The following is a 24,226-nucleotide window of genomic DNA, read 5'->3' on the forward strand; positions in this document are numbered from 1 at the left end:
CTATCATCAGAAAGATAGCAAATAACAGGCTTTGGTGAAGCTGTGGAGAAAAGGGAACACTTGTGCATAGTTGGTGGAATATAAATTGGTACAGCCAGTATAGAAAACAGTATGAAGCTTCCTTAAAAATTAAATATATAGGCTTCCCTTGTGGCACAGTGGTTAAGAATCTGCCTGTCAATGCAGGGGACATGGGTTCAAGCCCTGGTCTGGGAAGATCCCACATGCTGTGGAGCAACTAAGCCAGTGTGCCACAACTACTGAGCCCGCGTGCTGCAACTACTGAAGCCCACTCACCTAGAGCCCGGATCCACAACAAGAGAAGCCACAGCAATGGGAAGCCTGCTCACCACAGCAAAGAGTAGCCCCTGCTTGCTGCAACTAGGGAAAGCCTGTGCACAGCAACAAAGACCAAACACAACCAAAAATAAATGAATTAAATAAATGAATTAAAAGAAATAAATATAGAACTACCTTATGATCCAGCAATCCCACTTCTGCTTATATATCCAAAAGAACTGCAGTCACTCTCTTAAAGAAATCTCTACACTCTTATGTTTATTGTAACATTATTCATAATAGCCAATATATGGAAATATATAGCTTAAGAGCATTATTCTGAGTGAAATGATTCAGACAGGGAAAGACAAATACTATATGTTCTCACGTACATGTGGAAGCTAAAACAGCCAAATTCAAAGAAATATAGAGTAGAATGGTGATTGACAGGGGCTGTGGTGTGGGGGAAAGGGGTTATGATGTTCAAAGTTTACAAACGTCTAGCTATAACATGTAAGTCCTGGAGGTCTAATGTACAGCATGATGGCTATAATGAACAGTACTGTATTATATACTTGAAAGTTCTTTAGAGAGTAAATCTATAAGTTTTATCCACAAAAATAAATTGAAAATATGTGAGAGGCTGAAAGTGCTAAGTAACTTTATTGGGGTAATCACTTCACAACATATATGTGTATTACATCATGTCGCACATCTTAAACTTACATGTATGTCAATAATATCTTAATAAAACTAAAACAATAATATCTCAAAAATATTGTCTAAGATAAATATTTCAATACAGTGAAGCCAAATTCTTGAGTATGAGGCAGCATAATATAGAGTTTAAGAGCAACATGTCTGCCGTGCTCCAGAGGTTAGAATCTTTGCTGTTATTTAATAGCCATGTTAAACTGGTCTTGTTATGTAGCTCTCTATCTTTACATTTGCTCTTAGTGGGTAGAGTAACTAACAAATGCACAGGACTTTTACAAATATTAAATAATTAATATTATAAAGTACTCATAATTGGTTTTTGCATACAATAACTGCTGTATGTGTTTGCTAAATAAATAAAAATATTTTAATGAAAACATTTGCTCATAATTTCCATAAATCACTAAATTCTCATTATTGTTACAATATATATTTGAATTGTTTAGTTTCATTCATGCTTAATTTTTTTGATTTCTTACAGCATAACATGATCTTTATACTATCATTCCAATTCAATACCATTCTGCCATAGACACAACAATCCTCAACAAAATACTTGCAATCCGAATCCAACAATCCATTAAAAGGATCATACATCATGATCAAGTGGGATTTATCCCAGGGATGCAAGGACTTTTCAATATCTGCAAATCAATCAGTGTGATACACCACATCAAGAAATTGAAGAATTAAAACCATATGATCATCTCAATAGATGCAGAAAAACTTTTGACAAAATTCAACACCAATTTGTGAAAAAACTTTCCAGAAAGTGGGCATAGAGAGAACATGCCTCAACATAATAAAGGTCATATATGACAAACTTACAGATAACATCATACTCAACGGTGAAGAGCTGAAAGAATTTCCTCCTAAGGTCAGGAACAAGACAAGGATGTTCACTCTCACCACTTTTATTCAACATAGTTTTGACAGTCTTAGCCACGGCAATCAGAAAAAAAAAAAAAGAAGTAAAAGGCATCCAAACTGGAAAAGAAGAAGTAAAACTGTCACTGTTTGCAGATGACATGATATTATACATAGAAACTCCTAAATGTGCCATCAGAAAACTACTAGAGCTCATCAATGAATTTGGCAAAGTTGTAGGATACAAAATTAATATACAGAAATCTGTTGCATTTGTATACATTAACAATGAAAGATCAGAAAGAGAAGTTAAAGAAACAATCACATTTATCATCACATCAAAAGAATAAAATACCTAGAAATAAACCTACCTAAGGAGACAAAAGACCTCTACTCTGAAAACTCTAAGATGTGCATGAAAGAAATCGAAGATGACATAAACAGATGGAAAGATTTACCATGTTCTTGGATTGGAAGAATCAATATTGTCAAAATGACTATACTACCCATAGCACTCTACAGATTCAATGTAATCCCTTATAATTACCAATGGCATTCTTCACAGAACTAGAACAAAAAATTGTAAAATTTGTATGGACGCACAAAAGACCCAGAATAGCCAAAGGAAGCTTGAGAAAGGAAAACGAAGCTGGAGGAATCAGTCCCCTTTATGTCAGACTATACTACAAGGCTACAGTCATCAAAACTGCATGGTACTGGCACAAATTCAACAATATAAATCAATAGAACAGGATAGAAAGCCCATAAATAAAACCATGCATCTATGGTCAATTGACCTATGACAAAAGAGGCAAGAGAATACACTGGAGGTAAGAGAGTCTCTTCATAAAATGGTGCTGGGAAAACTGGACAGCTACATGTAAAAACGAAATTAGAACATTCTTTAACACCACACACAAAAATAAACTCAAAATGGAGTAAAGACCTAAATGTAAGACTGGCTGCTATAAAACTTGTAGAAGAAAACATAGGCAGAACACTTTTTAACATAAAGCACAGCAATATCTGTTTTGATCCATCTCCCAGAGTAATGGAAATAAAAACAAAAATAAACAAATGGGACCTAATTAAACTCAAAAGCTTCTGCCCAGCAATGGAAACCATAGACAAAACGAAAAGACTACCCACAGAATGGGAGAAAATATTTGCAAACAATGCGTCTGACAAGGGCTTAGTCTCCAAAATTTACAAACATCTCATGTGGCTCAATATCAAAAAAACAAACGACCCAATCAGAAAATGAGCAAAAGATCTAAATAGACATTTCTCCAAAGAAGACATACAGATGGCCAAAAGACACATGAAAAGATGCTCAACAATGTTAATTATTATAGAAATGCAAATCAAAACTACAATGAGATATCACCTCACACCAGTCAGAATGGCCATCATCAAAAAATCTACAAGCAATAAATGCTGGAGAGGGTGTGGAGAAAAGGGGACCCTCCTACACTGTTGGTGAGAATGTAAATTAGTACAACTACTATGGAGAACAGTATGGAGGTTCCTTAAAAAAGCTAAAAATAGAGCTATCATATGATCCAGCAATCCCACTCCTGGGCATATATCTGGAGAAAACCATAATTTGAAAGGATACATGTACCCCAATGTTCATTGCAGCACTATTTACAATAGCCAAGACATGGAAGCAACATGAATGTCCATCAGTAGAGGAATGGATAAAGAAGATGTGGTGCATATATACAATAGAATATTGCTCAGCCATAAAAAGAACAAAATAATGCCATTTGCAGCAACATGGATGGACCTAGAGGTTGTCATGCTGAGTGAAGTAAGCAGACATAGACAAATATCATATGATATCACTTATATGTGATAAATATTTACAATTGTTATATCTTCTTGGATTGATCCTTTGATCATTATGTAGTGTCCTTCCTTGTCTCTTGTAAGTCTTTATTTTAAAGTCTATTTTGTCTGATATGAGTATTGCACTCTAGCTTTCTTTTGATTTCCATTTGCATGGAATAACTTTTTCCATTCCCTCACTTTCAGTCTGTATGTGTCCCTAGGTCTGAAGTGGATCTCTTGTAGATCACATATATACAGGTCTTGTTACTGTGTCCATTCAGCTAGTCTGTGTCTTTGGTTGGAGCATTAAAGCCATTTACACTTAAGGTAATTATAGATATGTATGTTCCTATTACCATTTTCTTAATTGTTTTGGGCTTCATCTTGTAGGTCTTTTTCTTCTCTTGTGTTTCTTGCCTAGAGAATTTCCTTTAGCATTTGTTGCAAAGCTGGTCTGGTGGTGCTGAATTGTCTTAGCTTTTGCTTATCTGTAAAGTTTTTGATTTCTCCATCAAATCTGAATGAGATCTTTGCTGGGTAGATCTTGGTAGTACTCTTGGTTGTAGGTTTTCCCCCTTCATCACTTTAAATATATCATGCCAGTCCCTTATGGCCTGCAGAGTTTCTGCTGAGAAATCAGCTGATAACTTTATGGGCATTCCCTTGTATTTATTTATTTATTTATTTTGGTCAGTCTGCACATCCTGTGGGATCTTCATTTCACCAACCAGGGATTGAACCAATGCCCTCGGCAGTGAAAGCACAGAGTCCTAACCACTGGACTTCCAGGGAATTCCCGGAAGTTCCCTTGTATATTCCCTTGTATTTGTCATTTTCCCCTTGTTGCTTTTTAATATTTTTTCTTTGTCTTTAATTCTTGTCAATTTGATTACTATGTGTCTTGGCATGTTCCTCCTTGGATTTATCCTGCCTTGGACTCTCTGTGCTACCTGGACTTGGGTGACTGTTTCCTTTCCCATGTTAGGGAAGTTTTCAGCTATTATCTCTTCAAATATTTTCTCCAGTCCTTTCTCTCTCTCTTCTCCTTCTAGGACCTCTATAATGTGAATATTGGTGTGTTTAATGTTGTCCCAGAGGTCTCTTCTTCTGTCTTCACTTCTTTTCATTCTTTATTTCTTTATTCTGTTCCACAGCAGTGATTTCCACCATTCTGTCTTCCAGGTCACTTATCCGTTCTTCTGCCTCACTTATTCTGTTATTGATTCCTTCTAGTGTATTTTTCATTTCAGTTATTGTATTGTTCTTCTCTCTTTGTTTGCTCTTTAGTTCTTCTAGGTCTTTGTTAAAGATTTCTTGCATCTCCTCAATCCTTGCCTCCATTCTTTTTCCAAGATCTTGGATCATCTCTGCTGTCATTATTCTGAATTCCTTTTCTGGTAGGTTGGCTATCTCCACTTCTCTTAGTTGTTCTTCTGGGGTTTCATCTTGTTTCTTCATCTGGGAAAAATTCCTCAGCTGTCTCATTTTGACTATTTTTTGTGATTGTGGTTTCCATTCTGCAGGCTGCAGGATTATAGTTCTTCTTCTGCCATGTGTTCTCTTCCATTTCTTCTTATAGAACTGGATTTCTAGTTGATATTTTTCTTCAGCATTTAGAACATCTTTCAGCATTTTTTTGTAAAGAACTCTGCCAAGGATGAATTTTTAAAACCTATTTTCTGGCCAAAGATATCTTTATTTACCTTCATTTTTGAAGGATATTTTTACCAACTATGGAATTTTAAACTGACGTGGTGTTTTTTTTTTACACAATTAAAAAATATTATTCCTGTCCTCCAAATTTTAATTGAAATATAGTTGATGTACAATATTATGTCAACCTCAGGTATACTACATAATGATTGCACAATTGCATTCATTATGAAATGATCAGCACAATAAGTTTAGTAAGCAGCTGTGCCCATATAAACTTATTACAGTATATATGACCATATTACTTATGCTGTATTTTACATTCCCATGAATTATTATATAACTGGAGATTTGTAACTCTTAATACTGTTACCTATTTCATCAACCTCCTTCCCTCCCTTCCGGAAACCACCTATTTGTTCTCTGTATCTATATGTCTGTTTTTGTTTTCTTTTGTTTTAAATGAGATCATGAGGTATTGGTCTTTCTCTGACTGACTTATTGGATTTAGCATAATACTATCTAGATCCATCCATGTTGTAACAAATAGTAAGATTTCATTTTTTTACATCTTTATTGGAGTATAATTGCTTAACAATGGTGTGTTAGTTTCTGCTTTATAACAAAATGAATCAGTTATACATATACATATGTACCCATATCCCCTCCCTCTTGTGTCGCCTTCCCACCCTCCCTATCCCACCCCTCCAGGTGGTCACAAAGCGCAGAGCTGATCTCCTTGTGCTATGCGGTTGCTTCCCACTAGCTATCTACCTTACGTTTGGTAATGTATATATGTCCATGCCCCTCTTTCCCTTTGTCACAGCTTACCATTCCCCCTCCCCATATCCTCAAGTCCATTCTCTAGAGGGTCTGTGTCTTTATTCCTGTCTTACCCCTAGGTTCTTCATGACATTTTTTTTCTTCTTAAATTCCATATATGTGTGTTAGCATATGGTATTTGTCTTTCTCTTTCTGACGTACTTCACTCTGTATGACAGACTCTAGGTCTATCCACTTCATTGCAAATAGCTCAATTTCGTTTCTTTTTATGGCTGAGTAATATTCCATTGTATATATGTACCACATCTTTATCCATTCATCCGATGATGGACACTTAGGTTGTTTCCATCTCCGGGCTATTGTAAATAGGGCTGCTATGAACATTTTGGTGCATGACTCTTTTTGAATTATGGTTTTCTCAGGGTATATTCTCAGTAGTGGGATTACTGGGTCATATGGTAGTTCTATTTGTAGTTTTTTAAGGAACCTCCTTACTGTTCTCCATAGTGGCTGTACCAATTCCCATTCCCACCAGCAGTGCAAGAGTGTTCCCTTTTTTCCACACCCTCTCAAGCATTTACTGTTTCTAGATTTTTTGATGATGGCCATTCCGACCTGTGTGAGATTATATCTCATTGTAGTTTTGATTAGCATTTCTCTAATGATTAAAGATGTTGAGCATTCTTTCATGTGTTTGTTGGCAGTCTGTATATCTTCTGTGGAGAAATGTCTATTTAGGTCTTCTGCCCATTTTTGGATTGGGTTGTTTGTTTTTTTTGTTATTGAGTGGCATGAGCTGCTTATAAATTTTGGAGATTAATCCTTTGTCAGTTCTTTCATTTTCAAATATTTTCTCCCATTCTGAGGGTTGTCTTTTCGTCTTCTTTATGATTTCCTTTGCTGTGCAAAAGCTTTTAAGTTTCATTAGGTCCCATGTGTTTATTTTTGTCTTTATTTCCATTTCTCTAGGAGGTGGGTTCAAAAGGATCTTGCTGTGATTTATGTCATAGAGTGTTCTGCCTATGTTTTCCTCTAACAGTTTGATAGTTTCTGGCCTTACATTTAGGTCTTTAATCCATTTTGAGCTCATTTTTGTGTATGGTGTTAGGGAGTGATCTAATCTCATACTTTTACATGTTCCTGTCCAGTTTTCCCAGCACCATTTATTGAAGAGGCTGTCCTTTCTCCACTGTACATTCCTGCCTCCTTTATCAAAGATAAGGTGACCATATGTGCATGGGTGTACCTCTGGGCTTTCTATCCTGTTCCATTGACCTATCTTTCTGTTTTTGTGTCAGTACCATACTCTCTTGATTACTGTAGCTTTTTAGTATAGTCTGAAGTCAGGGAGCCTGATTCTTCCAGCTGCATTCTTCGTTCTCAAGATTGCTTTGGCTATTTGGGGTCTTTTGTGTTTCCATACAAATTGTGAAATTTTTTGTTCTAGTTCTGTGAAAAATGTCAGTGGTAGTTTGATAGGGATTGCATTGAATCTGTAGATTGCTTTGGGTAGTAGAGTCATTTTCACAATGTTGATTCTTCCAATCCAAGAACATGGTATATCTCTCCATCTATTTGTATCATATTTAATTTCTGTCATCAGTGTCTTATAATTTTCTACATACAGGTCTTTTCTCTCCTTAGGTAGGTTTATTCCTAGATATTTTATTCTTTTTGTTCCAGTGGTAAAGGGGAGTGTTTTCTTCATTTCACTTTCAGATTTTTCATCATTAGTGTATAGGAATGCCAGAGATTTCTGTGCATTAATTTTGTATCCTGCTACTTTACCAAATTCATTGATTAGCTCTAGTAGTTTTCTGGTAGCATCTTTAGGATTCTCTATGTATAGTATCATGTCGTCTTCAAACAGTGACAGCTTTATTCTTCTTTTCCGATTTGGATTCCTTTTATTTCCTTTTCTTCTCTGATTGCTGTAGCTAAAACTTCTAAAACTATGTTGAATAAGAGTGGTGAGTGGGCAGCCTTGTCTTGTTCCTGATCTTAGTGGAAATGGTTTCAGCTTTTCACCATTGAGGACAATGTTGGCTGTGGGTTTGTCATATATGGCCTTTATTATGTCGAGGAAAGTACCCTCTATGCCTAATTTATGCAGGGTTTTTAATGATAAATGCGTGTTGAAATTTGTCGAAAGCTTTCTCTGCATCTATTGAGATCATCATATGATTTTTCTCCTTCAGTTTGTTAATATGATGTATCACGTTGATTGATTTGTGTATATTGAAGAATCCTTGCATTCCTGGAATAAACCCCACTTGATCATGTTGTATGATCCTTTTAATGTGCTGTTGGATTTTGTTTACTAGTATTTTGTTGAGGATTTTTCCATCTATGTTCATCAGTGATATTGACCTGGAGTTTTCTTTCTTTGTGACATCCTTGTCTGGTTTTGGTATCAAGGTGATGGTGGCCTCGTAGAATGAGTTTGGGAGTGTTCCCCCCTCTGCTATATTTTGAAAAAGTTTGAGACGGATATATGTTAGCTATTCTCTAAATGATTGATAGAATTCGTCTGTGAAGCCATCTGGTCCTGGGCTTTTGTTTGTTGGAAGATTTTTAATCACAGTTTCAATTTCAGTGCTTGTGATTGGTCTGTTCATATTTTCTATTTCTTCCTGATTCAGTCTTGGCAGGTTGTGCATTTCTAAGAACTTGTCCATTTCTTCCCGTGTGTCCATTTTATTGGCATAGAGTTTCTTGTAGTAATCTCTCATGATCTTTTGTATTTCTTCAGTGTCAGTTGTTACTTCTCCCTTTTCATTTCTAATTCTATTGAGTTGAGTCATCTCCCTTTTTTTCTTGATGAGTCTGGCTAATGGTTTATCAATTTTGTTTATCTTTTCAATGAACCAGCTTTTAGTTTTATTGATCTTTGCTATCGTTTCCTTCATTTCTTTTTCATGTATTTCTGATCTGATTTTTCTGATTTCTTTCCTTCTGCTACCTTTGGGGTGTTTTTGTTCTTCTTTCTCTAATTGTTTTAGGTGCCAGGTTAGGTTGTTTATTCGAGATGTTTCCTGTTTCTTAAGGTGGGATTGTATTGCTATAAACTTCCCCCTTAGAGCTGCTTTTGCTGCATCCCATAGGTTTTGGGTCATCGTGTCTCCCTTGTCATTTGTTTCTAGGTATTTTTTGACTTTCTCTTTGATTTCTTCAGTGATCACTTCGTTATTAAGCAGTGTATAGTTTAGCCTCCATGTGTTTGTATTTTTTACAGATCTTTTCCTGTAATTGATATCTAGTCTCATAGCGTTGTGGTCGGAAAATATATTTGATACAATTTCAATTTTCTTAAATTTACCAAGGCTTGATTTGTGACCCCAGATATGATCTATCCTGGAGAATGTTCCATGAGCACTTGAGAAAAATGTGTATTCTGTTGTTTTTGGATGTAATGTCCTATAAATATCAACTAAGTCCATCTTGTTTAATATATCATTTAAAGCTTGTGTTTCCTTATTTATTTTCATTTTGGATGATCTGCCCATTGGTGAAAGTGGGGTGTAAAAGTCCCATCTATGAATGTGTTACTGTCGATTTCCCCTTTTATGGCTGTTAGTATTTGCCTTATGTATTTAGGTGCTCCTATGTTGAGTGCATAAATATTTACAATTGTTATATCTTCTTCTTGGATCGATCCATTGATCATTATGTAGTGTCCTTCTTTGTCTCTTCTAGTAGTCTTTATTTTAAAGTCTATTTTGTCTGATATGAGATTTGCTCTTCCAGCTTTATTTTGGTTTCCATTTGCATGGAATATTTTTTTCCATCCCCTTACTTTCGGTCTGTATGTGTCTCTAGGTCTGAAGTGGGTCTCTGGTAGACAGCATATATATGGGTCTTGTTTTTGTATCCATTCATCCAGTCTGTGTCTTTTGGTGGGAGCATTTAATCCATTTACATTTAAGGTAATTATCGATATGTATGTTCCCATTCCCATTTGCTTAATTGTTTTGGGTTCATTATTGTAGGTGTTTTCCTTTTGCTGTGTTTCTTGCCTAGAGAAGTTCCTTTAGCATTTGTTGTAAAGCTGGTTTGGTAGTGCTCAACTCTCTCAGCTTTTGCTTGTCTGTAAAGATTTTAATTTCTGCTTCAAATCTGAATGAGATCCTTGCTTGGTAGAGTAATCTTGGCTGCAGATTTTTCTCCTTCATCACTTTAAATATGTCCTGCCTGTCCTTTCTGGCTTGCAGAGTTTCTGCTGAAAGATTAGCTGTTAACCTTAAGGGGATTCCCTTGTGTGTTATTTGTTGTTTTTCCCTTGCTGCTTTTAATATGTTTTCTTTGTACTTAATTTTTGACAGTTTGATCAATATGTGTCTTGGCATATTTCTCCTTGGATTTATCGTGTATTGGACTCTCTGTGCCTCCTGGGCTTGATTAACTATTTCCTTTCCCATATAAGGGATGTTTTCAACTATAATCTCTTCAAATATTTTCTCAGTCCTTTTCTTTTTCTCTTCTTCTGGAACCCCTATAATTTGAATATTGGGGCATTTAATGTTGTCCCAGAGGTCTCTGAGACTGTCCTCAGTTCTTTTCATTCTTTCTTCCTTCTTCTGCTCTGCAGTAGTTATTTCCACTATTTTATCTTCCACGTCACTTATCCGTTCTTCTGCCTCAGTTATTCTGCGATTGATACCATCTAGAGTATTTTTAATTTCATTTATTGTGCTTCTATTTGTTGCTTGATTCATCTTTAGTTCTTCTAGGTCCTTGTTAACTGTTTCTTGCATTTTGTCTATTCTATTTCCAAGATTTTGGATCATCTTTACTATCATTATTCTGAATTCTTTTTCAGGTAGACTGCCTATTTCCTCTTCATTTGTTAAGTCTGGTGGGTTTTTATTTTGCTCCTTCTCCTCCTGTGTGTTTTTCTGTCTCATCATTTTGCTTGTCTTACTGTGTTTGTGGTCTCCTTTTGGCAGGCTGCAGGTTCCTAGTTCCCGTTGTTTTTGGTGTCTGTCCGCAGTGGTTAGGTTATTTCAGTGGGTTTTGTAGGCTTCCTGGTGGAGGGGACTAGTGCCTGTGTTCTGGTGGATGAGGCTCGATCTTGTCTTTCTGGTTGACAGGTCCACGTCTGGTAGTGTGTTTTGGGGTGTCTCTGGACTTTTTATGATTTTAGGCAGCCTCTCTGCTAATGGGTGGCATTGTGTTCCTGTCTTGCTAGTTGTTTGGCATAGGGCGTCCAGCACTCTAGCTTGCTGGTCGTTGAGTGAAGCTGGGTGCTGGTGTTGAGATGGAGATCTCTGGAAGATTTTTGCCGTTTGATATTATGTGGAGCTGGGAGGTCTCTTGTGGACCAGTGTCTTGTAGTTGGCTCTCCCTCCTCAGAGGCACACCACTGACTCCTTGCTGCAGCACCAAGAACCTTTCATCCACACGGCTCCTCAATTTGGGATGATTTGCTGTCTATTCATGTATTCCACAGATGCAGGGTACATCAAGTTGATTGTCGAGCTTTAATCCACTGCTTCTGAGGCTGCTGGGAGAGATTTCTCTTTCTCTTCTTCGTTCTCACAGCTGCCGGGTCTCAGCTTTGGATTTGGCCCCGCCTCTGCATGTAGGTCGCTGGAGGGCGTCTGTTCTTTGCTCAGACAGGACAGGGTTAAAGGAGCAGCTGCTTTGGGGACTCTGGCTCACTCAGGCCGGGGGGCAGGCAGGGGCACGGAGTGCGTGGTGAGCCTGCGGTGGCAGATGCCGGCGTGACGTTTCACCAGCCAGAAGCACACCATGTGCTCTCCCGGGGAAGCCATCTCTGGATCCCGGGACCCCAGCAGTGATGGGCTCCACAGGCTCCCCGGAAGGGGGGCGTGGACAGTGACCTGGGCTCGCACACAGGCCTTTTGGCGGCGGCAGCAGCAGCCCTAGCATCCCACGCCCGTCTCTGGGGTCCGCACTTTCAGCCGTGGCTCACGCCCGTCTCTGGAGCTCCTTTAAGCAGCTCTCTTAATCCCCTCTCCTCGCGCACCAGGAAACAAAGAGGGAAGAAAAAGTCTCTTGCCTCTTCGGCAGGTCCAGACTTTTTCCCGGACTCCCTCCCGGCTAGCTGTGGCGCATTAGCCCCTTCCGGCTGTGTTCACGCCGCCAGCCCCAGTCCTCTCCATGTGCTCTGACTGAAGCCCGAGCCTCAGCTCCTAGCCCCGCCCTCCCCGGCGGGCGAGCAGACAAGCCTCTTGGGCTGGTGCGTGCTGGTTGGCACCGATCCTTGGTGGGGGAATCTCTCTGCTTTGCCCTACCCAGGTACTTGGGGAGTTTCTTGCCTTTTGGAAAGTCTGAGGTCTTCTGCCAGCATTCAGTAGGTGTTCTGTAGGAGTTGTTACACGTGTAGCTGTATTTCTGGTGTATCTGTGGGGAGGAAGGTGATCTCCACATCTTACTGTTCTGCCATCTTCCCCACTAAGCTTAAGATTTCATTTTTTATGGCAGATTAATGTTCCATTGTGTGTGTGTGTGTATATATATATATATATATATATATATATATATATATATATAATCTACCACATCTTCTTTATCCATTCATTTATCATTGGACTCTTAGTTTGCTTCCATATCTTGGCTATTGTAAATAATGTTGCAATGAACTTTGGTGTGTGTATATCTTTTCAAATTAATGTTTTTGCTTTCCTGGGTTAAATACCAAGAAGTGAAATTGCTGGATCATATGACAGTTCTATTTTTAATTTTTCAAGGAACCTCCCTAATATTTTCAATAGTGGATGTACCGTTTTAAAATTTATTTGGGGGTTCTTGATTCTGTTCCACTGCTTTATGTGTCTATTTTATGCTTGTACAATGTTATATATATTACTATAGCTTTTAAATAAAGTTATAAACCAGGAATTGTGATACCTCCAGCTTTGCTCTTGTTTTGAGTGTTTGGAATCTTTCATGATTCCACACAAAGTTTGATTTTTTTTTCTATATCTGTGAAAAATGCCACTGGAATTTTGATAGAAATTGCATGAAATCTATAGATGGCCTTGGAAGTATGGAAAATTTTAACAATATTAATTCTTCTCCTCCATGAATATGGATATCTTTCCATTTGTTTGTGCCTCTTCAATTTCTGTAATCAAAATATTACAATTTCAGTCTACAGATATTTCATCTCCTATGCTAAATTTTTCCTCAGTAATTTATTAATTTTGATGCTATTGTCAATGTGATTCTTTGTTTCTTTTTTAGATAGTTTATTGTAGTGTATGGAAACACAACTTATCTTTTGTATGTTGATTTTGTATCCTGTAGCTTTACTGAATTTGTTTATTAGTTCCAGTAAATTTTTAGATTAAAAACTTTTAATCAGTAAATTTTGGAATCTTTAGGGCTTTCTATATATGTTTATATTATCTCAAAAATATAATATTTACTTCTTCATTTCGTATTTGGATGCTATTTATTTCTTTTTCTTGCCTAATTGCTTTGGCTTGCACTTCCAGTACTATGTTGAATAAGAGTGGTGAGAGTGTGCATCCCTATCTTTTTCTTGATGTTAGAGGGAAAGTTTTCAACATTTTATCATTGAATATGTCAGTTATGGGTTTGCTGTATATGGCCTTTATTGTGTTAAAGGATGGTTCTCCCATACCCAATTCGTGAAGGTTTACTATCATGAAAGGATGTTACTTGGCAAATGTTTTTTTGCATCTATTGAGATGATCATATGACTTTTATTTTTCTTTCTATTAAAATGATACATCACATTTATTTATTTGCATATTTTAAACATCCTTGCATCTCAGGAATAAATCCCATTTGATTGCAGTGTATGATTGTTTTAATGTTATGTTGAATTCAGTTCACAAACGTTTTGTTGATAATTTTTCCATCTATATTTATCAGGGATATTGACTCCCAATTTTCTTTTCTTGTCATGTTCTTATCTGACTTTGGTATCAGGCTAATGGTAGTCTTATAAAATCAAGTTGGGAGTGTTCCCTTCTCTTCAATATTTCTTGGAAGAGTTTAAGAAGGATTGGTGTTAATTCTTTAAGTGTTTGGTAGAATTCACTCAGAAAACTACGATTCTTAGCTTTCTTTTGTTGAGAAGTTTTTGAATACTGTTTCTGTCTCCTTACTTAGTATTGGTCTGTTCAAATTTTATGTTGATTCATGATTCAGTCTTGGTAGGTGGTATGTTTCTAGGAATCTATTCATTTCTTCTAGGTTGTCCAATTTGTTGACATATAAGAGATCATGGTAGTCTCTTATGATCCTATGTATTTCTTTGGAATCATTTGTAATGTCTCCTCTTTAATTTCTAAATTTATTTATTTGAGTCTTCTCTTTTTAGTCTATTAAAGAATTGTAAATTTTGTATATTTTTTTAGAAACTGGCTCTTAGATTTTTGAGGTTTTTTTGACTTGAAATTTATTTGTCTGACATGAATATGGCTACACCTGCTTTCTTTTGGCTGCCATTTGCTTGGAGTATTACTTCTATTCATTTATTTTGAGTCTATTTCCTTATAGTTGAAGTTATCTCCTGGAGGAAGCATATAGTTGGGTCTTGTTTTTTAATCCATCCATCCACTCTGTGTCTTTTGATTGGTGAATTCAATCTATTTGTGTTTAGGATGATTACTGATGAATGAGAGCTGCCATTTTATCTTCTGTTTTTTGACTGTTTTATATCTTCATTGTTTCTTTTGTGTGTTTCACTCTGCCATTTTACTTTGGTGTTTTCTATGATGTTTTTCTGTTTCCTCTTTTTTTGTTGTTTTGTGTCTTGGCTCTAGATTTATGTTTTCTGTTTACCATGAGGCTTGTATAAAATATCTCATAGATAAGATTGTCCTTTTCTAAAGATAGCATCTTACCTTCATTTGCCTATTAAGGTTGCATCCTTTTTGTCTTACCCTTTTATGGTTTTATTGTCTCAAATTATCCATTTTTATGTTGTGAGCTTGTTACCAAATTGAAGTATCTATTATTATTTTTACTGATTTTTCCCTTTAACCTTTATGCTACAATTAAGTGTTTAAAAACCTATTTTGTTAAAAAGTTGAAATTTTCTGATTCTGTCAAATTACTCAAAGTTTTGTGTACTTTTGCTTCTTTGTTTCTGGTAGAAGAAATGTTTTGTTTCAACATTTATTGTACAGCAATTCCAATGCTGACAATCTCTCTCATCTTTTACTTGTCCAAGAAAACCTTTATTTCTCCTTCACATTTGAGAACACATTTGCTAGATAGAGTATTCTAGGGTGAAAGTTTTTATCTTTCAGTATTTTGACAATATCCTTCAACACCCTCTTGGCCTGTAGGGTTTCTGCTGAGAAAGCTGCTGAGAGCTTAGTTGGGTTTTTTTTTTTTTTTTTTTTTTTTTGTAGGTTACCATCTTTTTTCCCCTGGCTGTCTTTAAAATTATTTATTTGTCATTGATTTTGGACAATTTTAACATAATGTTTCTTGGAGAAAGTCTTCTTGTGTTGAGATAAGCAGGCATTATCTTTAGCTTTATTGACTTGTATATTCAGGTTCTTCCCCAGGTTTCAGAAGTTCTCAGCTGTTATTTTTAAAAATAAACTCTCCCAGAATTTGTCCATTTCTTCGTGGTTGTCCGTTTTATTGGCATATAGTTGTTTGTAGTAGTCTCTTATAATCCTTTGTATTTCTGTGGTGTCAGTTGTGATTTCTCCTTTTTCATTTCTAATTTTATTGATTTACATCCTCTCCTTTTTTTTCTTGATGAGTCTGGCTAAGGGTTTATCAATTTTGTTTATCTTATCAAAGGACCAGCTTTTAGTTTTATTGATCTTTGCTATTGTTTCTTCATTTCTATTTCATTTATTTCTGCTCTGATCTTTATGATTTCTTTCCTTCTACTGACTTTGGGTTTTCTTTGTTATTCTTTCTCTAGTTGTTTTAACTGTAGGGTTAGTTTGTTTATTTGAGATTTTTCTTGTTTCTTGAAGTGAGATTGAATTGCTAAAAACTTCCCTCTTAGAACTGCTTTTGCTGCACCCCATAGGTTTTGGGTAGTTGTGTTTTCATTGTCATTTGTTTCTATGTAGTTTTAAAATTTCTCCTCTGATTTCTTCAGTGATCTCTTGGTTATTTAGTAATGCACTGTTTAGCCTGCATGTATTTGTGTTTTTTACAGTTTTTTTCCTGTAATTTATTTCCAATCTCATAGTGCTGTGGTCAGAAAAGATGCTTGATATGATTTCAATTTTCTTAAATTTTCCGAGGCTTGATTTGTGACTCAAGATGTGATCTATCCTGGAGAATGTTCCATGTGCACTTGAGACGAAAGTGTATTCGACAACATTTGGGTGGAATGTTCTACAAATATCAATTAAATTTTCCTGGTCTATTGTCTCATTTAAACCTTGCCTTTCCTTTTTTATTTTCTGTTTGGATGATCTGTCCATTTGTGTAATTGGGGTATTAAAGTCCCCTAATATTACTGTGTTACTGTAGATTTCCCCTTTCATGGTTGTTGGCATTTGCCTTATGTAGTGAGGTGCTCTTATGTTGGGTGCATAAACATTTATAATTGTTATATCTTCTTCTTGGATTGATCCCTTGATCATTATGTAGTGTCCTTCCTTATCTCTTGTAATAGTCTTTATTTTAAAGTCTATTTTATCTGATACCAGTATTGCTACTCCAGCTTTTTTTTTGATTTCTATTTTCATGGAATGTCTTTTTCCATCCCTTCACTTTCAGTCTGTATGTGTCCCTAGGTCTGAAGTGAGTCTCTTGTAGACAGCATATAGATGGGTCTTGTTTTTGTATCCATTCAGCCAGTCTGTGTCTTTTGGTTGGGGTATTTAATCCATTTACTTTCAAGGTTATTATCGATATGTATGTTACCATTTTCTTATTTTGGGGGTTTGTTTTTCTGGGTCGTTTTCTTTTCTTGTGTTTCCCACCTAAAGTTTCTTTAGCATTTGTTTTAAAGCTGATTTGGTGGTGCTGAATTCTCTTAGCTTTTGCTTGTCCATAAAGCTTTTGATTTCTCCATTGAATCTGAATGAGATCCTTGATGGGTAGACTAATCTTTGTTGTAGGTTTTCCTCTTTCATCACTTTAAGTATATCCTGCCAGTCCCTTTTGGTCTGCAGAGTTTCTGCTGAAAAATCAGCTGATAACCTTACAGGGGTTCCTTTCTATGTTACTTGTTGTTTTTCCCTTGCTGTTTTTAATATTTTTTCTTTGAATTTAATTTTTGTTAGCTTGATTAATATGTGTGTTGGCGTGTGTCCCCTAGGGTTTATCCTGTATGGGACTCTCTGCACTTCCTGGATTTGGGTGACTATTTCCTTTCCCATGTTATGGCAGTTTTCCACTATAATATCTTCAAATATTTTCTAAGATCCTTTCTTTTTCTCTTCTTCTGGGACCCCTATAATTCGAATGTAGGTGTGTTTAGTGTTGTCCAAGATGTCTCTGATATTGTCTTCAATTCTCTTTATTTTTTTTCTTTATTCTGTTCCTCGGTAGTTATTTCCACCATTTTGTCTTCCAGCTGACGTATTCATTCTTCTGCCTCAGTTATTCTGTTATTGATTCCTTCTAGAGTATTTTTCATTTCAGTTATTGTGTTGTTCATCTCTGTTCTTTAGTTATTCGAGATCTTTGTCATACATTTCTTGTATTTTCTCAATCCGTGTCACCATTCTATTTTTGAGATTCTGGATCATCTTTACTAGCATTACTCTGAATTCTTTTTCAGGTAGATTGCCTATTTCCTCTTCATTTATTTGGTTTTGTAGGTTTTTACCTTGCTCCTTCATCTGTGACACATTTTTTCCGTCTCATTTTTTCCTTTTTTTTTTTTAAGAGTGGGATTGTGTTCCTGTATTAATGGTTGTTTGGCCTGAGACTTCCAACACTGGAGTTTGTAGGCTGTTGGGTAGAGTTGGGTCTTGGTGCTGATGAAGACCTCCAGGAGACCTCACTCCAATGAATATTCACTGAGGTCTGAGGTTCTCTGTTAGTCCAGTGGTTCAGACTTGAAGCTCCCACTTCAGGAGTTTTGGGCAGATCCCCACCTCCTGAACCAAGATCCTGCAAGAAACCTGTGCTGGCCAAAGGAAAAAAAAAAGAAAGAAAGAAAGGTAGAACAATAACAAATTAAAAAATAAAATTAGGCTTGGAAACTAACAGATATGTTGGAAAAAATATAAAAATAAAATGTAGATGAAACAGTAAGTGGAAGGTAAAACAGAACCACAATAATAAAAAAGAGGAGGAGAAAAAACCAAAAATGGTGGAAAAGGCTTTGGCTGTGGAGGGCAGACCCTAAACAGAGGTGAGCATTGGGTGTTGGGTGGGGCTTATGCTTGGGACCCAGAGGGATGGAGAAGGCCTTGGAGGGTGTGGGTGTGTGTGGGGGGTGTGGGGGTTTGGGGCTTAGGCTCAGCTGAACAGAGGGGGCCCAGGTGTGCCTCCCACCTCTGGTCTCAGAGTGTGGGTTACCTCATCTGAGAGCCCAGTAGACTCCCCAGGCCCCAGTGGGCGGAGCAAATGCCCTCAGCTCCTCTCTTGTGCTCCTTGGTCAGGAGGACCCCTCCTGCATGCCTCTCCTGATATTTCTGGCCTCCCTCTGAAGTCCCCAGGACCCACATGGCCTGGAGGGGGCTTTGGAGGGTGGGGGATCAGCCTGGGAGCTTAGCAGGCTCTTGGGGCCTGAGTTGGTGGGGCAAAAGTCCTCCACTGTTTTCCCCCTCCTCCGGTCCTAGAGGGCCCCTCACACCTGCCTCTCCTGTTCTCTCCTAGCCTCCTTCCTAAACCGCCAGGACCAACCCGACCCAGAGGGGACCTCTGAAGTTGTAGGACCCAGCCCATAGCTGGGCAGACTTCCATGGCTGATTGAGCAGGAGAAAAGCTGGGCCCACTCCCCCATGATCCGAGTCCCCAAGGGTCTCTCCAGGCATGGGAACCTCTCCCTCTCTCAGCCACCCCTCAGGGGCACTGGCCCTATCCAGCCTCCACTTCTCCTTCCCCCTTAGTCCCCCCACATACTACTCATTTGTGTGGGGGTTCTTCACTGAAGAAATCAAAGAAGAAATAAAAAATACATAGAAACCAATGAAAACACGACAAACAAAAACCTATTGGATACAGCAAAAGCAGTTCTTAGAGGGAAGTTTATAGCAATTCAATCCCACCTCACAAAACAAGACAAATCTCAAATAAACAATCTAACCCTACACCTAAAGCAACTAGAGATAGAAGTACAAAGAAAACCCAACGTCAATAGAAAGAAAGAAATCATAAAGATCAGAGCAGAAATAAGTGAAAAAGAAATGAAGAAAACAACAGCAAAGACCAATGAAATAAAAGCTGATTCTTTAAGAAGATAAACAAAATTGATAAAGAAAAACCTTAGCCAGACTCATCAAGAAAAAAAAGGAGAGGATGTAAATCAATAAAATGAACAATGAAGAAGGAGAAATCACAACTAACACTGCAGAAATACAAAGGATTATAAGGGACTACTACAAACAACTATATGCCAATAAAATGGACAACCACGAAGAAATGGACAAATTCTTGGAAAAGTACAGTTTTCCAAGACTGAATCAGGAAGAATTAGACAATATAATCAGATCTATGACAAGTAATGAAATTGAAACTGTAATGAAAAATCTTCCAAAAAATCCAGGACCAGATGGCTTCACAGGTGAATTCTATCAAACATTTAGAGAAGACCTAACACCTAACATTCTCAAACTCTTCCAAAAAATTGCAGAGGCAGGAACACTCCTAAATTCATTCCCTGAAGCCACCATCACCCTGATAACAAAACCAGAAAAAGTTACCACAAAAACAGAAAATTATAGACCAGTATTACTGATAAACATAGATGCAAAATCCTGAACAAAATACTAGCAAACAGAATCCAACAACATATTAAAAGGATCAAACATCATGATTGAGTAAGATTTATCCCACGGATGCAAGGATTCTTCAATATACACAAATCAATCAATGTGATACACCATATTAACAAATTAAGGAATAAAACCATATGATCATCTCAATAGATACAGAGGAAGCTTTTGACAAAATTCAACACCTATTTACGGAAAAAAATGTCCAGAAAATGGGCATAGAGGGAACTTACCTCAAAATAATAAAGGCCATATATGACAAACCCACAGCAAACATCATAATCAATGGTGAAAAAGTGAAAGCATTTCCACTAAGATCAGGAAGAAGACAAGGATGTCCACTCTCACCACTCTTATTCAACATAGTTTTGGAAGTTCTAGCCACAGCAATTGAGAAGAAAAAGAAATAAAGGGAATCTAAATTGAAAAAAAAGAAGTAAAATTGTTACTGTTTGCAGATTACACGATTTTATACATAGAAAAACCTAAAGATCCCACCAGAAAAGTACTAAAACAAATCAATGAATTTGGTAAGGTTGCAGGGTATAAAATTAATGTACAGAAATCTCTGGCATTCCTATACACTAACAATGAAAAATTAGAAAGCGAAATTAAGGAAACAATCCCATTTTCCATTGCATCAAAAAGAATAAAATACCTAGGAATAAACCTACTTAATGAGGCAAAATACTTGTACTCAGGAAATTATAAAACACTGATGAAAGAAATCAAAGATGACATAAACAGATTGAGAAACATACTATGTTCTTGGATTAGAAGAATCAGTATTGTGAAAATGACTATACTACCCAAAGCAATCTACAGATTCAATGCAATCCCTTATCAAACTACCAATGGCATTTTTCACAGAACTAGAACAAAAAATTTCACAATTTATATGGAAACACAAAAGACCCCAAATAGTGAAAGCAATCATGAGAAAGAAAAACGGAGCTGGATGAATCAGGCTTCCTGACTTCAGACTACATTACAAAGCTACAGTAATCAAAACAGTATGGTACTGGCACAAAAACAGAAATATAGATCAATGGTACAGGATAGAAAGCCCAGAGATAAACCCACACATGAATGGTCAACTAGTTTATGACAAAGAAGGCAAGAACATACAATGGAGAAAAGACAGCCTCTTCAATAAGTGGTGCTGGGAAAACTGGATAGCTACATGTAAAACATGAAATTAGAACACTACATAACACCATACACAAAAATATACTCCAAATGGATTAAAGACCTAAATGTAAGACCAGACACTGTAAAACTCTTGGAGGAAAACTTAGGAAAAACACTCTTTGACATAAACCACAGCAAGATCTTTTTTGACCTACCTCCTAGAGTAATGGAAATAAAAACAAAAATAAACAAATGGGACCTAATGAAATTTAAATGCTTTTGCATAGCAGAGGAAACCATAAACAAGATGAAATGACGGCCCTCAGAATGGGAGAAAATATTTGCAAATGAAACAACAGTCAAAGGTTTAATCTACAAAATATACGAACAGCTCATGGAGCTCAATAGCAAAAAAAAAACAAATAATTCAATTAAAAAATGGGTGGAAGACCTAAATAGATATTTCACCAAAGCAGACATACAGATGGCCAAGAGGGACATGAAAAAGACTCAACAGCACTAATTATTAGAGAAATGCAAATCAAAACTACAATGCGGAGTCACCTCACACCTGTCAGAATAGCCATTATCAAAAATGTAGAAACAATAAATGCTGGGGAGGGTGTGGAGGAAAGGGAACCCTCCTGCACTGTTGGTGAGAATGTAAATTGGTACAACCACTATGGAGAACAGTATGGAGGTTCTTTAAAAAACTAAAAATAGAACTACCATATAACCCAACAATCCCACTCCTGGGCATATACCCTGAGAAAACCATAATTCAAAAAGAGACATGCACCGCAGTGTTCATTGCAGCACTGTTTACAATAGCTAGGACATGGAAGCAGCCTACGTGTCCAACAACAGACGAATGGATAAAGAAGATGTGGCACATATATACAATGGAATATTACTCAGCCATAAAAAGGAATGAAATTGAGTTATTTGTAGTGAGGTGGATGGACATAGAATTTGTCATACAGCATGAAGTAAGTCAGAAAGAGAAAAACAAATACCGTATGCTAACACATATATTTGGAATATAAAAAGAAAAAATGGTACTGATGAATCTAGTTCCTGGGCATGAATAAAGATGTAGACATGGAGAATGGACTTGAGGACACAGGAAGGAGGGGGAAGCTGTGGCAAATTGAGAGTAGCGTCAATATATATACACTACCTAACGTAAAATAGTTAGCTAGTGTGAAGCACCAGCATAACACAAGAATATCAGCTCAGTGTTTTGTGATGACCTACAGAGGTGGGATAGGGATGGTGGGAGGGAGGCTCAAGAGGGAAGGGATATGGGGATATACGTATCCATATGGCTGATTCACTTTGTTGTACAAGAAACTAACAGAGTATTGTGAAGCAATTGTACTCTAATAAAGATCTATTTTTTTTTTAAAAAAAGCTAGTCCAGTAGCCTAAGTGGAAAGAAAAAAATAAATAAGTAAACTCTCTCCTCTCTTCCTACTCTCTTCTGTTGGGAAACTCATTATTCTTATGTTACCCCTCCTAATGCTGTGAGATAATTCTCATGGAACTTATTGTGTTTAGGTCAATCTTAGTTCTCTCTCCCTTTCTACCTGTATCATTTTAGATTTCTATCTTCAAGCTGGCAATTCTCTCTTCCTTAAGATCTGCTCTATTTCCAATGCTTTTTAATGCACTCTTTGTCTCATTTATTGAGTTCTTCAGCTCCAGAATTTCTGTTTGGTTCTTTTTTGGAGTTCCAATCTCTTTGGTAAAGTATTCCTTCTGCTCATTAATTTTATTTCTGAGCTCCCTGAACTGTCTTTTGGAGTTTGTTTGTAGCTCGTTGTGTTTCTTCAAGACACCTATTTTGAATTCTCTATCAGTTAAACTGCAGTATTCTGTGACTTTAAGTTTGGTTTCTGAAGAATTGTCATTTTCTCTTCGTGATACCATGTTACTGTGGTTTTTCATGGTGCTCGATGAGTTGTTGCTCTGTTGATATCTTTGAAGCCACAAACACCTCTCTTCTTTAGGTAAAAAGTTTTACTTGATTCTAACAATTCAAGATTAGTAATTACAGGCCTTTCTTTTTATTTTTCAGTAGGTGGCAATAGAGCACAAGTTTTTGGTTTCTCTTACCTGAGCTGCCTCTGGCTATTTTTGAGTATTGGCACTTTTCACCTTCTACTGCCTCTGCCAGAGGTGCTGTTTGGTGCCCTTGTTGTCACTGTTTTTGCCTTCCAGGTCATTTGTGCCTTGCTGCTACCAATGCTGCTGCTGTCACTGTCTAGGGCACCAGGATGGTGTGTACTTTCAGCACATCTGGTGTCACCTCGGTCATGGACTCCACTGCTGTGGGGGGAGAGGGAAAGGTAGTGGGGAGCCAGGGTAACAGATGCCTCTGCTGAGTCCAAGGTAGTCAGCTTCACGTGTGCCATAACTGTTGGAAGGGTGTCCAGGGTCACAGGAATCTCTGAAGCTGAAGGGATCAGGTCACAGGCCTTGCTGCTATGGCTGCCTGGTTCCCTGTGGCTGTGGGTGCAGCAATGGCTAGGAGGATGGAGTTGTTTGGGGCACCTCTCCTGCTGCTACTAGGTTCTTTGGGGCTGTAGGCTCAGTCACCACAGCAGGAGAGCTAGGGTCGTAGGCATCACCTCTGTTGTTCCCCTTGTTCTGCCTCCTCTATGTGTTCTAGTCCACCCACCTTTAGATGTACAGATGTGTGGAATTCTCTGACACCGTGCTGTGTTGGATTGAGAAACCTTCATTGAGTTATGGAACTTTTATTGGTTTTATCAATAGATTGGAAGTCAGATACAAAGAGAGCATTTCATGCTGCTATGATGCTGATGTAACTGTTCTTTTTTTAATTTAAATTTTATATTTTATTTAACTAAATATATCCAAAATGTTATCTTTTCAACATAAAATTAATGTAAAATTTATTAAGATGATTCCGTTTTATAAAGATACATTTCACATGCTGTAAACTTACCATTCTAATATATACATTTTAGTAGTTTTTAATATATTCATAGAGTTGTGTAATCACTAACCCTATCTAATTCTAGAACATTTTCATCTTTCTAAAAAGAAACTCTGTACCCATTAAC

The sequence above is a fragment of the Hyperoodon ampullatus genome, assembly GCF_949752795.1.
Source record: "Hyperoodon ampullatus genome assembly, chromosome: X".
Lineage (NCBI taxonomy): Eukaryota > Metazoa > Chordata > Mammalia > Artiodactyla > Ziphiidae > Hyperoodon > Hyperoodon ampullatus.